Source organism: Triticum dicoccoides, chromosome 4A (genome assembly GCF_002162155.2).
Source record: "Triticum dicoccoides isolate Atlit2015 ecotype Zavitan chromosome 4A, WEW_v2.0, whole genome shotgun sequence".
Classification (NCBI taxonomy): domain Eukaryota; kingdom Viridiplantae; phylum Streptophyta; class Magnoliopsida; order Poales; family Poaceae; genus Triticum; species Triticum dicoccoides.
Window position 1 is genome coordinate 489,261,926 of NC_041386.1, and position 17,901 is coordinate 489,279,826.

Consider the following 17,901-nt stretch of genomic DNA (forward strand, 5'->3'; position numbering starts at 1 on the left):
TCCGCCCCGGCCACGCAGCGGCCTCGTACTCGTCCAGAGCGCGTGGCGGCGGCGGCGTCTTCCCCTCCCTCCCGAGTGCAGCGAGGCAGGTGGGGCCTTGGACGGCGAGTGCAGCGAGGCAGGCGCGCGGTGAGGAGAGGAGCAAGGCGGCAAGGCAGGCGCGCGGCTAGGAGAAGAGCAAGGCGGCGAGGCAGGCGCGCGTGGAGGTGAGAAGGAAAAGAGAGAGTGCATGTGGGTGGGGCCTGGAGAACAAGGGTGAAGAGAGGCTGACTGTGGGCCAAAAGACATGCAAAGCCTTCTCTCTCCTCCCCCAAGAGCCTCTCGGTAGGCTGGGTTTCGCCTGCGCGCGCCGGCACTAATTTTGACTAAATTCGGCGAAAACTGTGCTCTTGGGGGTCCCGGCTGGGAGAAAAATTAGGCGTCGGCGCCCAAAAAGTGCTAGTGGGGGGCATCCTGGGGGGCCGACTGGAGATGCTCTAAAGCCCCTCCGTGGTTGGCCATGCTTTCACTCATCACGTGTCAATAGTTCACAGGATCACACACATGCGACATGACATGTTCACGGAAAGGGCTCTTTGGGCATATGTCTCGTTGAGGTCGGTGTAGTCGACGCACATGTGTCAAGACATGTTCTTCTTACAGACCATGACGGGATTGGCAAGTCATTCAGGGTGTGTGCCCCCCTGATGAATATTTTTTTTGAAACGGAGGCAAAAGATTTGCCTCATCTATTAATTAAGATAAGAAGAGAGTTTGTTACAGAAGTCACTCTTACACGGCATGAGTGATTACTCGCATAAAATAATAGCCCCTAATTTCTTTGCACCGGCAGTGACCCAAAGGTTTGCCTCGCAAATGATGAAGTTGAGCAAGATTGTTGGCGGAGCGCTCTTCTGTCGAAAAACACGGGCATTCCTCTCATTCCAAGTGGTCCATGACATGAGCATGGTAAGAGAGGCCATAGCCTTCCTATTGGGGACTCCGGCACCAGTTATATTTGTCCACCACTCCTCTACCGAATCATGTAGCTGCCAAGTAGTAGTGTCCAAGTGGTGAAGGCCGAATTTCGCGATGACCGAGTTCCATAGCCGAATGGTGTATCGGCATTTGAAGAAGAGATGTGGTCCACTTTCTTGATCTCTCTTGCAGAGAGTGCAAAGCCCGCAGTTTGACCATCCCCGGTTTGCAAGCCTATCCGCAGTCCAAATTCTATCTTGGATAGCCAACCAAGCAAAGAATTTAGCCTTTGGCGGCGCCCAAGCCTTCCAAATCATTTGATCCATGGGGGAGATGACCAATCCTAGAAATTGGGCCTTGTAGGCGGAGGCCGCATAGTAATGCCCGCTTGTCGTGTGCTTCCACACAATGGTGTCTTCGGCATGTTCAACAAGGTGGACATTAATTAAAAGCGCCCAAAGAGTGAAGAATTGCCGAAGGTGTTCAACTGATACGACCGTGGAGGTGTTGATCTTGAGGATCCACGCATTATTTTTTAGAGCCTCGCGCACCTTCCAATTCTTCCTCGAGGAGGCCTCAAAAATGAGAGGAGCGACATCCTTGGGTTTGCATCCATGAAGCCAAGGAGAATCCCAAAAAGGTGTTTTAGCACCATTCCCCATGGTGATGGTTGTGGATGCATAGAAGAAGTCAAGGTCCTCCTCGTCACATGGGTTTCCCAATCCCACCCACATCTTGTGAAGCGCCGTCCATTCAAACCATGGCCACCTCAAACGCAAGGCCCTCACAAATTTGTCGGTGTTGAGGACCCCTAGACCACCATATTCACGCGGCTGACAGACAATCTCCCAATTCACCTTGCACTTGGCACCCGTCGTCTTGTCCGATCCGGACCAAAGGAAGGCTCGCTCGAGTTTGTTGATGCTTTGAAGAATGCTCGGCGGTACGACTAATGGCGTGATGAAGTAGATCGCTTGGGAGGTGATGACGGACTTGACAAGGGCAGTGCGTCCACTGGTGGTGATATTTTGTCCATCATAGGTAACTAGCTTGCCCGCAACCTTGTCCACAAGGAATTGCCAATCCACCAACTTAAGCTTCCAGACGGATAGAGGAAGGCCCAAATATCTTAAGGGGAAGGACGCCCTTTTCGCCGGCAAGTTTTGAAGGATGTGCTCTAGATTGAGGTGATTGCATCGAATGGCCACAACAGAGCTCTTATGGAAATTGGTGCATAGCCCGGTGACCTCCCCGAATCCGTTCAAGATGGCTGAGAGGTTGTCAATATCATTTTTAATTAGGGCCATGAAAATGGCTACATCATCTGCATAGAGTGAAGTTCTCACCATGACCCCTCTCCCCCGCACCTTGTGAAGTATCCCTTTTCTGGTTGCCAACTCAAGCAGTTGTTGGAGTGCATCAATTGCAATGACGAAAAGGAGCGGGGATAGGGGATCCCCTTGCCGAAGGCCCCGACCATGCTTGATGGGGTGGTCGGCCACACCATTCAGCAGGATCCTCGAGGATGATGTGCAAAGAAGAGCCGCAATCCAGTCTCGAAACTTGGGGGGGAAGCCCCTTCGCCGTAGGAGATCAAGGATGTATTCCCATCTGACTGAGTCGAAGGCCTTGCGGATGTCAAGCTTGAACAACAGAGACGGGGTCTTGCATTTGTGCAGTCTGCGGGCCAGGTTGCGAACACACAAAAAATTGTCGTGTATGCTTCTGCGCTTGATGAATGCGCTTTGGGCGTTGGAGACCAGCTTTTCCATGTGCAGATCAAGACAGGTTGAGAGGATTTTTGCGATAATCTTAGTGATGGCATGGATGATACTGATGGGCCTAAAGTCTGCAATCCCCTCGGCGCCTTCTTTTTTGGGCAGAAGGACCACATTTGCAGAGTTGAGCCAGTGAAGATTTGCCGTGTGGAGGGCATCAAAATGGTGTATCACCCTCATCATGTCCTGCTTCATGGTGCCCCAACACTTCTTAAAGAAAGCACCAGTGAAACCGTCCGGGCCCGGTGCCTTATCACTTGGCATGCCATTGATAGCCTCCCGCATCTCCTCCTCGGTGATGGGCGAGTCAAGGCCGTGCAAGTCGTGCACCTCTAAGTTGAGCTCATCCCAATTGAAGTCTTTGTCGCTTGTGCTCCCTTTTTTCATCATGTCAGCGAAGTGATCCAGAATGAGCTTCTCTTTGGCGTCGTGCTCGGTGACCCAACCTTGGTCATGCTTTAGCCTATGGATATGATTCTTCCTCCTTCTACCATTAATCCAGCGATGAAAGAACTTGGTGTTTGCGTCGCCCTCCTTGAGGTTAGCAATTCTTGAACATTGCTTTTTCCGAGCTCTCTCAAGTGCGGCCAAGCTGATAACTCTCCTCTTCAGTCGGGCCCTAAGGTCCCTCTCATCAGGGGAGAGTTGCCGATTCTCTTGAGCAATGTCGAGGCGGAGAATCACCAAGAGAGCGGCATGAAGGTGAACTTTTGCCTTCGAGAAGAGGCCCCTACTCCACTCTGAGAGTCGGAGGGCCACCTTCTTGAGCTTATGGAATAAGACTTGATATGGCTCGGAGTGCTCGAGGGGCTCGTTCCATGCCTTATTTACCACTTCCATGAAACCGGGCATAGAGATCCAAAAGTTTTCAAACTTGAAAGTTCGCGGTCTCCGCGGTCCCTTGTCATCGGCGAGAAGGAGTGGACAATGATCGGACAGAGATGACGAGAGGGCGTGTAGCAAATGAGTGTTGAAAGTGGTGTCCCATCCGGCGTTGCAGAAAAATGAGTCAAGTTTGCACATTGTAGGGTTTTCCCTCTCATTGCTCCAGGTGAACCTTCTGTTTTGCAAGTGTATCTCTTTAAGATCACAACTTTGAAGGGTGGTTCGGAACCGATTTATTCGACTACGGTTAACATGCCTTTTATTCTTGTCTCTTGCACGGTATATTTGGTTGAAATCCCCTGCAACGAGCCAAGACATCCCATTGGGTGGTTTCTGGCTGATGAGCTTAGCGAAGAAGGCATCTTTGCGGGAAGAGGCAGTGGGGCCATAAACGGTGGTGAGCTTGTATTGTACTTCAGATTCGCGAATGCGAACCATCGCTGACAAGCAGAAGGTGGAGGCGGTGATGTTGGACATTTCTACAAGGTGGTCGTCCCAGAGCATCAGCATACCACCTCGGGTGCCATCCGCCGGCCTTTGCGCATAATTACGCAATCTGTTTCCCCCCAAGAAGGTAGCCGTGAAGGTGTCGACAACGTCGAGTTTTGTCTCCTGGAGACACACAATATGACAAGATGAAGTGGCGATGGTCGCGCTGACAGTAGCTTGTCTATCCGGGCAGTTGAGACCCCGGACATTCCAACACATTACATTGATAGGTTGCACTAACATGGCAACATGGGGTACACATCAGATCGCGGCCACATGCCACACACAACTCTGCTACTGTAAAAACACACCCACCGGTTAATACCAAAGGAACTAAACATAGCTACACCCCTGGACCAGGCCTGAGCACACCGGCTACACCAAGAGCAACTAGTACCACCTCCCAGACTTGCATGGCTTTGTGATAACATGGATAACTGAGTTTCCCTAAACAGCCGCGTGCTCAATTGGACGCCTGCAGAGCAGCAACAGCGTCCTCCATCCTCTCCACATCCATGGCACCCGCTCCACCATGCTGGATGAGTGCGTCCTCAACGTCTGTAGCTTGCACATCATCAAGCTTGAATAACTCCCGCATGGTTGAGATCACTTCTTATGGCAGCTTCTCCTTGAAACGCTCTGCAAATGCATCCAGAGCCGCGGCTATGATGTCGTCTCCGTCCTTGACGATTCCCAGACTACGACAAACCAAGATCTCAGCCGCCTTGGCCACTGGCGCCAGCGGCATCCTGGATTTGCCAGCTGCTTTTAGTCTCGCCCCGGCTCTGTGCAGGGAGAGCCTAGCGCTTGTCCTGACTATGTTCACCCCAGCAAGGGTCTTGCAGTGCGCAGCCCCCCTGATGAATATGATAGCTAGGAGTCGGGCAATCTCCTCCCGGCTTGTTGCCTTTCTTAGTCGAAACAACGAAGGGCTTGTTTCACTAGCATCGCGCCCTTGCAGACATTGAGGTTGTGTTGCGCTATCTTGGCTGGGACTCCAAGCATGTTTGCGGGTTGCCACGCAAACATAGTCCAGTTAGCCCGGATCGTTATTGTTATTTTTTTAGCTCATCTGGGTGTACTTGGAATTTTTTTCATGTCCTTTGCCACCTGGAGTACAGGGCTCGGCCGTGGTTTGGTCGGGAGCGTTGTTGTGTTAGTGTCAAATTGATTTGTTCTAGCTTTGAGGCAAAAGCCGACTTGGCCATGGTTTGGCCGGGAGCGTTGTTGTGTTGGTGTCGATCGATTTATTGATTTTTCCAAGCTCTGCCGACGCAAAAGTCGCCTCGGCGAGCTCTACGTTCGCGACCTCAGCCGCAAGCGCCCTCTCAAGGCTGCCGTGGTTTGTGATCGTCCTATTGAAGTCTGACAATTTAAACTGAAGGTATGCGTACGATGGTAGCGTCATAAACCTCACGTGTGCCTGTTTACTGAGGATCGTGTTGTAGCCGGTGTGGAACAGGGAGACCTCAAACGAGATTGTTTCTGATCTGAGATTTTCCTTGTCACTAAAGATGACTTCGAGCTCTAGACGCCCAAGAGGGCGTAATGCCTGGGCTGTTACGAAGCCATGAAGTCAGGTGAGCGAAGGCTAGAGGCCGTTCGTGAGATCCTTGTCTTAGTCAGGGTGTCGAGGAAGCTGATGTTAAGGTCACTACTGTCGTCCATCAGGACTCGCGGAAGAGGGAAACCCCCGACTATCGGATCCACCACCAAGGCATACTTGCTGGGATGAGGGATGTGTGTTGGGTGGTCTTTGTTGAAGATAATTGTGGCGTCAAACCACCGTAGGAGCTCGGTTGGGACTGGTTCTGTCGCCTAGACCGCGCGTCGGATAAGCTTTAGGGCTCGACCAGTTTCTATTGTTGGAAAGATCATGTTGATGGTGGAAAATTACGAGAGATGGTTGATACGTCTCCAACGTATCTATAATTTATGAAGTCATGTCGTGTTTACAACAATTCTATATGGTTTTGGTATAATTTGATTGGAACTAACTCGGACTGACGTTGTTTTCAGCAGAACTACCGTGGTGTTGTTTTTGTGCAGAAATAAAAGTTCTCCAAATGCAACAAAACTCTTTGAAGATTTTTTTGGAACAAAAGAGGCACTAGAAGCTTCATGGGAGGACAAGAAGGTGTCCACCACCCACCTGGGTGTGCCAAGGGCCTTGCCTGTGTGCTGGTGGGTGGTGGGCCCCTCGAAGCCCATCTTCGCGTGAAACCAATGCCAAAAAATCCTATAAATACATAAACCCCCAGAAATAACCCTAGATCAGAAGTTTCATCACCGCAAGCCTATGTAGACACGAAAAACCAATCTGAACCCTGTTTTGGCACTCTGCCAGAGGGGGAATTCATCACCGGAGGCCATCTTCATCATCTCTTCGGCCATCATGATGAGGAGGGAGTAGTCCACCCTCGAAGCTGAGGGTTTGTACCAGTAGCTATGTGTTTAATCTCTCTCTCTCTCTCTCGTGTTCTTGATTTGGCACGATCTTGATGTATCGCGAGCTTTGTCAATATAGTTGGATCATATGGTGTTTCTCCCTCTCTATCTTATTGTGATGAATTGAGTTTTCCCTTTGAGATTTCGTTATTATCGGATTGATCAATACTTTTATGGATTTGAGAGCACTTGATGTATGTCTTGCTATGAATACTCGTGGTGATAATGGGGTATCATATTGATTCACTTGATATATATTTTGGCACTTAACTCGCGGATTCCCGAGGTGACATTGGGGTAATCTATGCATAGGGGTTGATGCACATTTTCGTTCTTGTTTCTCCAGTAGAAATCTTGGGGCACTCTTTGAGGTTCTTTGTGTTGGATTGAGTATTATGAATCTGAAATTGTTTAATGCGTATCGTATAATCAACTCATGGATACTCGCGGTGACATTGGAGTATATAGGTGACATTAGAGTTGGCTGATGTGTATCATGTGGTGTTATCTTAGTACGAACTCTTAGATAGATCGATCGGAAAGGATAACTTGGTGTTATTTTAGTACGAACTTTTGGATAAATCGATCGGAAAGGATAACTTTGAGGTGGTTTCGTACCCTACAAACAATTTCGTCTTATATTCTCCGCTGGATAAGAACTTTGGAGTGATTCTTCATCGCACGTCCAGGGATGGTTATATGATCCAATTATATTAGCATTGTTGAGAGATTGCACTAGCGAAAGTACAGACCCTAGGCCTCATTTTCAAGCATTGCAATACCGTTTGTGCTCACTTTTGTTATTTGGTACCTTGCTCTTTTTATTGTTGATATTATAAAAATCAATATCTACTATCATTAGTACACTTGTATCACCATCTCTTCGCCGAGCTAGTGCACCTATACAATTTACCATTGTATTGGGTGTTTTGGGGACACAAGAGACTCTTTGTTATTTGGTTGCAGGGTTGTTTGAGAGAGACCATCTTTATCATACGCCTCCCACGGATTGATAAACCTTAGGTCATCCACTTGAGTGAAAATTGCTATTGTCCTATAAAACTTTGCGCTTGGAGGCCCAACACGAGTATACAAGAATAAAGTTGTGTAGTAGATATCAATGGTGGGTTGAAGAAGATCCAGATTTTTTTGTGGCACACGGTAGCCCGCCCATGCCTCCTTGCCACCCGAGTTGGGTTGGTGCGGATCGCCGTAGTGTTTTCTTGTGCGTCAAACAGGAACTCGATCTTCGTGAAGCGCGCGTAGTCGATGACGTAAGGGGACGTCTCATCATAGAGCAGCCCTTGGTCGTCGACCTCAAGCTCGAAGAAGCCAAAGGTGAAGGTCTGTCCATCGTGAAGTCGCCGGTAGATACATCTTCGATCTGGGTTTGTTTTCCGACCAGCGCAGCTCGTGCCTAGTGTGCCCGCTGATAGAGCAGAAAGTCGCCGGTACCCTTGGTATGGTGCCAGGCACAACCGAAAGTACTAGAGTGGAGCCCGCACGCACAATTTACCGAGGTTCAGGGCCTCCTGCGAGGAGTATTATCATACATCCTGCTTGCTATTGTTATGTATGGTGGGTTGACCTTGTGCGAGGGATTACAATGGAGTAGAGGTGGCAACCGAGAGTTTAATCTATGAAGGAGTAGATCCTGAGAATTCTCTAGTGCTCCCATTATATACATGGTGGGGCTAGGGTTTTACAAAGAGGGAGATATGATCTAGGTTGCCGCTAGCACAAACTTGGGGGGTCAAGGAGTCTCGAGATGAATGTTCGTCGCTTGGGGTACCTTTATGTCTTCCTCTTCTTGGCGGGGCCCATGGGCCCCTTTGCTAGGCTTGTTGTCGGGCACCCTTAAAAGAGGTTACCCCCCGTGCATGGCACGCAATGAACAGTCAGCCTATCCACATATGGCATTTTAACGTGTATTTCATACCCAGATATGTCATGGTGCATCATACTCACATATATAACAACATAGCAAATTCTCTTTCACTTCGTCTATTGCATGGGAACCAGACCTAGCTAGCTTCTTTAGCCTCTCTAACAAAACCTTAGAGAAATCAACACCTTCGGTAACCTACTTAAAGAGGTATTTCATCACATGTGTCTTGTTACACCACTCTACATTTATATGGCCTAGAAAGGCCGAGTGGCGTTTTGGATCCTAGGTGTAGATACATCTATTATGAAATATGTATAGAAAACACATTTCAAAATGTTAAAAAAATCGAGAAAAAAAATTCACGTGTACATTTGGACATCGTATGTTGGCACACAAAATTTCGATGAAAAGAACAATTTTTTATGGCATCTATAAAAAAGATTTAAAAATGCCCCGTTAATAGCTGTAATCAAGCATCGAAAATTATCTTTTTTACACAAGCCACAAAAAATATTATTTTTCATCAAAACTTGGTGCACGCACATATAATGTCCGGATTTACACGCGGGGTTTTTTCTTGATTTTTTATTTTTTTAATGTGTATTCAGACAATGGGTGCATATACACCTATGAGCCAAAGTGAATTTCTGATTTTATAAGGAACTACATGCCTAGTAAGGCCATTTATATGGCCCATTCTCATAAACTCTTGGACCCACGACATCAATATAAGACAAAACCGTTTTCATCAATAACATTGGTATCTCTGAATTCTTTTAAGAAATATTTAGAACAAGCACATTTTTTCATGCATATGCACTTATCATTCATCTTACCACATGGGCCATGCATCATAAATTCAGAAACCAAAGCGCAACCTAGAGGATCTTGTAATGGATCATGTATTTCAGCGGATATAAATGAATCAGTGCTCTCAACACTAACCTCGGCTTTGTCTCCCTTACGTCAAACAAGGATATATATGTGCATGAGACAACCCTCGTTTTCTGGAACTCAGCGGTATACAACACTGCAAAAGACATGTGAAAGTTCAGTTAGCTAAATCAATCAACAAAAAGATGCACAACAATATAAGGAAGCTAGGCATAAGCATAAAGCACAACAAAACCCCATACAAGCCTGAATTGGGCAAATAACCCGCGTCTACTTGATCTCATCTAAATTTTTGGTAAGCTTCATGTGATAGACCATAACAACAATATATTCCCTATTAGAAGGCCTCTGCTCTTGGTGCAACACATCAATAATCTCATGCCATTCTGATTGCAAGTAAAAGTGAATATATCTGGCGCAACATGCACCCGACACACAACAAGCCTATCTTGAATGTTCTCTTGAAAGTAACAATGACCACCAGTGTGACTGGAAGACACAATGGTTCTCTTTCCAAGAGAATCACCGTCAACACACCCATTAAATATGTCTCCAATGTATCTATAATTTATTAAGTGTTCATTCTATATTTACATCAATTATATATGGTTTAGGTGCATTTTTATATTATTTTATGGATTAACTTAATAATCCAGTGCACAATATCCGTTCCTGTTTTTTTGCATGTTTTTTGTTTCACAAAAAATCCATATCTAGGAAGGTCCAAATGCTGGATCACGCGGTATGCTGCGCTAGCACAAAATAAAAAATTCTACCGCGCACCCAAGATCATGCTGCTGCAAATAGATCACGGGATCAAGTTTACTACTAGAGACGCAATCACCATAGCGGAAGTAGAGTTGGTTATAAGTGCAGTCATTCGACTGATCTCCCGCGAACACTAATGTCCCGCAAACGACGAAGTCCCGCAAACAACTCCTCGTGGATCCCTAAAACGGCTCCTTGCGGATCCCTTGAACGGTTTGTCCAAGCACCGTAGATGCAATGCCTCCAAGGTATCCACACGTACGGAGAGCAGCGTCGGGCACTGGACTGCTAGGTCCGGTCGCGCGACATGGGGCGTGGGGAGTAACCACGACTGTGGGGGGAGAAAAAATATCAACCCTAAGAGTGCGCCCACTCCCCTTTATATAGACATCCGAAGTGGGCTCAACACTTGAGACCCACTAGGAGTCTAAACCCATTTCCCACTCGGATCTAATCCGAATGGATTACTGCCCCTTAAGTGCGTGGCCCTATAGGTTCACGTACATATGGACATGACCCAGCTGATAGTTGGTAGTGACTCATAGCAGAACGTGTCAACTCCCATGTGTGTGTAAAGTCGTTAGACGAACTGATGAAGCTGTGTACCTAGGGTAGGGGCACGAACCTGTCCAAGGAGCCCTACCCAAGGACACCCCTGGAAGAAGTCACCTTTCAATCGACTCGAAGATATCCCACTCGACGGGTTCAAGACATTTGACCAAGAAGCTATCACTCGACCATGAAGCCAACCACTCGACTGACAGGAGACCTAAAGTCACTCCGCAGGCAAACGGTCGGCTATTAAGTAGTCTTTATGGTCATTATCACACTTTATTAGGGGCGTTACCAGTAACGCCCAACCTTAAATGTACCTTAAACCCTGCATCACTGAGGGCAGGAGAGGGCCGGCGAACTCTATATAAGCCACCCCCTCCTCAGTATGAAGGGTTCGCACCCCTGTTATTCACACGCCAGTAATCCAATCGATCGCCTCCGGGCACCGAGACGTAGGGCTGTTACTTCCTCCGTGGAGGGCCTGAACTCGTACATCTTGGTGTGTTTACAACTTCCCAATAGCTGAGATCTAGCCTCTCCATACATACCCCCTACATCACTGTCAGAGCTAGAACCACGACAGTTGGCGCCCACCGTGGGGCCGGAATCTTAGCGCCTAATTGGAGAAGTTGCGATTTTTCCGATCCCTTTGATCATGGTTTCGTGCGGAGTTTTGGTGGAGGGCCGCGAGATCCGCCTCAGCGCGCTCACGTTCATCGCCGACGACTCTGCCTGGCTTCAGGAGGCGCCACTCGACATCGACGCGCTCCCCGTTCGCGGTGCGACGCATTTCCGCGCATGCGTTCGTGGCGTCCTCCTACGGCAGCCGTCGACCCAGTATCGGTTGGCCCCCGTATCGTCTCCCCGCTCTGTCTCCCATCGGCGCAAGCGCTTCGGTCAGTCGAGACTTCAGAGGTGGGTGAGGCATGCCGTGGCTCGCCAGTTGGCCGCCCCGCAAGTCGCGGCAATCGAGCCCGACGAATCCCTCTGCGGCCTGTTCGACCTGTCGACTGGCTCCGTGGAGACCGCATCCGAGTGCGATAGCAGCGACCCAGCGGCTGAGATTCTGGCGGTCGATGGAACGCACAGTCCTCCCGGTTTCCCTCGCGCTGATGGAGGCGCGGGTGGGGGCGACCCGTTGCATCCCCACGATGAGTATCTCCCTGAACCTCTCACGTCATTACAGCGAGAGGAGCTTCGCCGCCGAAACATGGACGCACTCCGCACTCCTATCGTCGGAGAGACCCCCGAGGCCCGGGCCTTGGAGGACGCGCGCTTGGCTAACTTGGCCGAGCGCACTCGACTGGAGAATCTCCAGCGAGCACTCAATGAGCAAGCGCGTCAGCGGGCTCCCGAGTCTAGTCGACGCCAGCTCTTCCCGCCGACGCAGGTATACCGAACCCCAGTTCAGAATTTGGACGCCGCGGCCCGTATAGCAGAATCGATTCAGCCCTCCTAGTCGGAGGCTGGCAGGGGCTTGTTGCAGATCAGAGCGTTGCTCCGGGCGGCGGGAAACTAGAATTCCGCTGTTTCTCAGTCGCGGAATAGGATCCACAGTCGATCCGTTGCAACAGATACAGTCCAGTCGGCTCACAGCCCGAGGTCGCCCCCGAGGCGTGAGGGACGTGGTGACCGGCATGATCAGTACAGAAGGAATGAGCAGTATGATCACCGATCCGATCGTGATGATCGACATCGAGTGCCAACCCCTCCCCCGAGGAGTGGGTCATATGCGCCTCGACATCGAGATGACAGGCGCCCTCATAGCGTTGGGCAGAGGATTCCAGTCGACCCCAGGGACCCAGGCTTTGACGCGAGATCTGTCCTCGTTCAAGGTTTGATTGACAGGAACAGGGCTCATCGAGAAGGCCAGAACAGAGATGCGCCCGCCAGCAGCAGAGTACGTGTTTCAGGGCCAGAGTGTTTCAGTCGAGCCATCAGGGCCGCAGTGATTCCTCCCAACTTTTGGTTGGCGACTGGAGTCAGCAAGTTCACCGGTGAGTCTAAGCCTGACACTTGGCTCGAAGATTACCGAGTGGCTGTACAGATTGGCGGTGGCAATGATGAGGTGGCCATGAAGCATTTGCCTCTCCTATTAGAGGGCTCGGCCAGAGCGTGGCTGAAACAGTTAGCACCCAGCAGCATCTAGACTTGGGAGGATCTCTCTCGAGTGTTTGTCACAACCTTTGAGGGAACATGCAAGCAACCCGCAGGCCTTACAGAATTGCAGTCTTGCATGCATAAGCCAAGTGAAACTCTGAGGGATTACATCCAGAGGTGGATCACTTTGCATCACACAGTTGAGAACGTACCGGATCACCAAGCAGTTTGTGCCTTTAAAGAAGGCATCAAGAACAGAGAGTTGAACCTGAAGTTCGGTCAGACCGGAGAAATGTCCCTGAATCGGATGATGGAAATTGCCACCAAATACGCTAACGGAGAAGATGAAGATCGACTCCGGAGTGTCAAGCAGAAAGCAGTCGCCCAGGAAACCGGAGGCAATTCCAGTCGGAAGCAGAAGCGGAAGGCCGAGCCAGCCGCCCCTGGGGAGGCCCTGGCCGTAACCCAGGGAAATTTCAAGGGAAAACCCAAAGGCCCCTGGAAACCCAAGAAAGTCAAGGATCAAGATGGAAATGATGTTTTGGATCTGCCATGTCACATCCACACCAAGAAAGATGAAGAGGGTAATTTTATTTACCCAAAGCATACCACTCGATAGTGCCGGCTCCTGATCCAGCAGTTTCAGGGCAAACAGCCCAAAGATAAGGAAAAAGAGTCGGACAGAGTTGAGGACAAGGAAGATAGCGACGATGGATACCCCCATATCAACTCCACCCTGACGATTTTTGCTGATGTCGAAAGCAAAAGTCGACTGAAAGTCATTAACCGTGAGGTGAATATGGTTGCTCCGGCGACACCCAGTTATTTGAAGTGGTCTCAGACTGCCATCACATTCGACCAGTCCGATCACCCTACGCACATTGCCACCCCTGGGAGGCAAGCTTTGGTGGTCGACCCAGTTGTCGAAGGCACTCGACTGACCAAAGTCCTGATGGATGGTGGCAGTGGCCTAAACATATTGTATGCTGAAACATTGAAAGGGATGGGCATTCCGATGTCCAGGCTCAGCGCCAGCAACATGAGCTTCCATGGAGTCATTCCTGGAAAGAAAGCCGAGTCACTCGGCCAGATTGCTCTCGACGTGGTTTTCGGTGATTCAAAGAATTACCGCAAGGAAAAGTTGACATTTGAGGTTGTGGACTTCCAAAGTGCTTATCATGCTATTCTGGGCCGGCCAGCTTATGCACGCTTCATGGCTCGACCGTGCTACGTGTATCTCAAGTTGAAGATGCCCGACCCCAGAGGTGTGATCACCGTTACCGGCAATCGGAAGAAAGCAGAGGAGTGTTTTCAGAAAGGATCGAAGATTGCTGACGCTCAGATGGCAGTTGTTGAGCTACAAGAGTACCAGAAGATTGCTGATCCGAGTGAATTGCTACGAGCCAAGAAGCCTGCTTCAGAATCTGCTTTTCAGTCGTCCGGTGAAACTAAGCCAGCTCACATTCACCCGACCGACCCGACGCTGCTCCGACTCACATCTCAACGACGCTTGACTCCAAATAGGAAGAAGCGCTCATCCAGTTCCTCCGTGAGAACTGGGACGTCTTTGCATGGAAGCCTTCTGACATGCCTGGAGTTCCCAGGGGGCTGGCTGAGCACCGTCTATGAGTCGACCCGAAGTTCAAGCCCGTGAAAGAACATCTTCGACGGTCCGCTGTCCAGAAGAGGAAAGCTATTGGCGAGGAGGTGGCTCGGCTCTTAGCAGCGGAGTTCATCCGAGAGATTTACCACTCCGAGTGGCTCGCCAATGTTATCATGGTCCCCAAGAAGGAGAAGTCACTTCGCATGTGCATTGACTTTAAACACATCAATCGGGCCTGCCCGAAAGATCATTTCCCTCTCCCCCACATCGACCAGGTAGTGGACTCGACCATGGGGTGTGAGCGTTTGTCGTTTCTAGATGCTTATTCAGGGTACCATCAGATCCGTCTGTATGGACCCGACGAGATCAAAACGGCTTTCATCACCCCATTTGGGTGCTTCTGTTATGTCACCATGCCCTTCGGCCTCAAGAATGCTGGAGCTACGTTCACGAGGACGATTCAGAAGTGTTTGCTCACTCAGATCAGTCGGAACGTAGAAGCATACATGGATGATATTGTGGTTAAGTCATGGAAAGGTTCCGACCTACTGACTGACCTTGCCGAAACCTTTGCTAACCTCAGGGGATACGATATCAAGCTCAATCCATCAAAGTGCACATTCAGAGTTCCAGGTGGAAAATTACTCGGTTTTCTCGTTTCCGAACGAGGAATCGACGCCAATCCCGAGAAAGTTGGCACCATACTCCGGATGAAGCGCCCTGTGCGTGTACACGATCTCCAGAAGCTTACAGGTTGCTTGGCCGCTCTAAGTCGATTCACTTCTCGTCTCGGTGAAAAGGCGTTGCCTCTTTACCGACTGATGAAGAAGTCTGACAAGTTCGAGTGGACTCCAGAAGCTGGCGCAGCGTTTGCAGAGCTCAAAGCTCTACTCTCCACCCAGCCGGTGCTTGCTGCCCCAATCAGTAAAGAGCCTCTGCTGCTTTACATTGCGGCCACGGGACAAGTTGCCAGTACAGTACTCACGGTCGAGAGAGAAGAAGAAGGAAAGGCCTTCAGAGTTCAGCGCCCAGTATATTATGTGTCTAAAGTTTTGACTCCTTTGAAGCAAAGATATCCCCATTACCAGAAGCTCGTATATGGGATTTACATGACCACGAAGAAGGTTGCACACTACTTCTCTGACCATTCCATTACAGTCGTCAGCGACGCTCCACTATCAGAGATTTTGCACAACAGAGATGCAACTGGTCGAGTGGCTAAGTGGGCAATTGAACTCCTTCCCCTAGATATCAAGTTTGAAGCAAAGAAGGCTATCAAGTCCCAAGCAATTGCAGATTTCGTCGTCGAGTGGATTGAACAGCTACTTCCGACTCAAGTTCACTCGGAGCACTGGACCATGTTCTTCGATGGATCTAAGATGCTGAATGGTTCCGGTGCTGGGGTAGTATTGGTCTCCCCCCGAGGAGATAAGCTCAGATACGTTCTCCAGATTCACTTCGATTCCTCCAACAATGAAGCAGAATATGAAGCACTCTTGTACGGGTTGCGCATGGCCATTTCACTCGGCGTCCGGCGCCTCATGGTCTACGGCGACTCAGATTTGGTGGTTAATCAGGTGATGAAGGAGTGGGACGTCAGAAGCCCAGCTATGACTGGCTATTGCAACGCAGTAAGAAAGCTAGAAAAGAAATTCGAGGGGTTAGAGCTTCATCACATCCCCCGACTGAAAAATCAAGCAGCAGATAATCTGGCAAAGATAGGCTCCAAGAGAGAAGCCATTCCCAGCAATGTGTTTTTGGAGCACATCCGCTCACCGTCAGTCCAGGAGGATCCTTTCACAGAAGAAGCCCCGCAACCGAAAAGTGCCACAGGTCCGACTGAAGTCGAAATTCCTGCTGTGGTCGACCTAGTCATGGAGGTCTTGGCTATCACTCCCGACTGGATGGTACCATACATCGCGTATATCTTGAGGAAAGAACTCCTGGAGGACGAGGAAGAGGCTCGACAGATCGCCCGCCCATCCAAGGCCTTCACAGTCATAAAGGGACAGTTGTATAGGGAAAGCGCGACTGGAATCGGTCAGAAGTGCATAACACCAGAAGAGGGTCAGATGATCCTTAATGATATCCACTCGGGGACCTGTGGTCACCATGCGTCCTCCCGGACCATTGTGGCTAAAGCATACCAAGCAGGATTTTACTGGCCAAGAGCAAATGAGATGGCAAAAGAGATAGTCGACAAGTGTGGAGGTTGCCAGTTCTACTCCAACATGTCACACAAGCCTGCATCAGCCCTGAAGACCATTCCACTCGTCTGGCCCTTTGCTGTCTGGGGACTGGACATGGTCGGTCCACTGAAAACAGGCAGGAGCGGATTCACGCATGTGCTTGTGGCAGTCGACAAGTTCACCAAATGGATTGAAGCCAAGCCTATCAAAAATCTTGATACCAGCACTGCTATCGGTTTCATCAAAGAGTTGATATTCAGATATGGGGTCCCACATAGCATCATCACTGACAATGGGTCAAACTTCGATTCAGACAAGTTCAGAGCTTTTTGCGCCTCTCAAGGCACACGAGTCGACTACGCATCGGTCGCGCATCCTCAGTCGAATGGACAAGCTGAAAGAGCAAATGGTCTGATTCTCAAAGGATTGAAGCCTCGATTGATGCACGATCTCAAGCACGCAGCAGGCGCTTGGGTCGACGAACTTCCGTCGGTTTTGTGGGGGCTGAGGACCACCCGAACCGGTCGACCGGAAGAACGCCATTTTTTCTGGTTTACGGAGCCGAAGCCGTCTTGCCGAGTGATCTACTTCACAACGCCCCCATAGTCGAGCTTTATAACGAAGACGAAGCAGAGCAAGCCCGACAAGATGCAGTCGACCTCCTAGAGGAGGAGAGGGAAATGGCTATGATCAGATCGACCATCTATCAGCAAGACTTGTGTCGATTCCATGCCAGAAATGTGAAGAGCCGAGCCTTCCAGGAAGGAGATTTGGTCCTCCGAGTGGATCAACAGAAACCACACAAACTTGCTCCTACCTGGGAAGGCCCCTTCATCGTCACCAGAGTCCTCCACAATGGAGCATATCACCTCTACAATGTTGATCACCAGATCGAAGAGCCACGAGCTTGGAATGCGGAACTGCTCTGCCCCTTTTACACTTGAGTTCTCCCTTGGACGAGATGTAATAAGAAAAAAACTTCTGCAGTTCATTTTTACCAAAGACAAGAGCGTCCCAATAATTGCTGTCACTCTTGTTTGCATACGAAATCCCCCAGTGGGTGACTTAGCTGCGAATCCGTTTCGCCTAAGTTTGAAAAAATCCTACTGAGTGGAGAGCAATCCTCTCGCTCGGGGGCTTAGCTGCAGTCCAGTACTCGCCTAAGTTCTCTCACTTAGAGGCTTAGCTGCAGTCAGGCACTCGCCTAAGTTTGAAAAAATCCTACCGAGTGGAGAGAAATCCTCCCACTCGGGGGCTTAGCTGCAGTCCAGTACTCGCCTAAGTCCTCTCACTTAGAGGCTTAGTTGCAGTCAGGCACTCGCCTAAGTTTGAAAAAATCCTACCGAG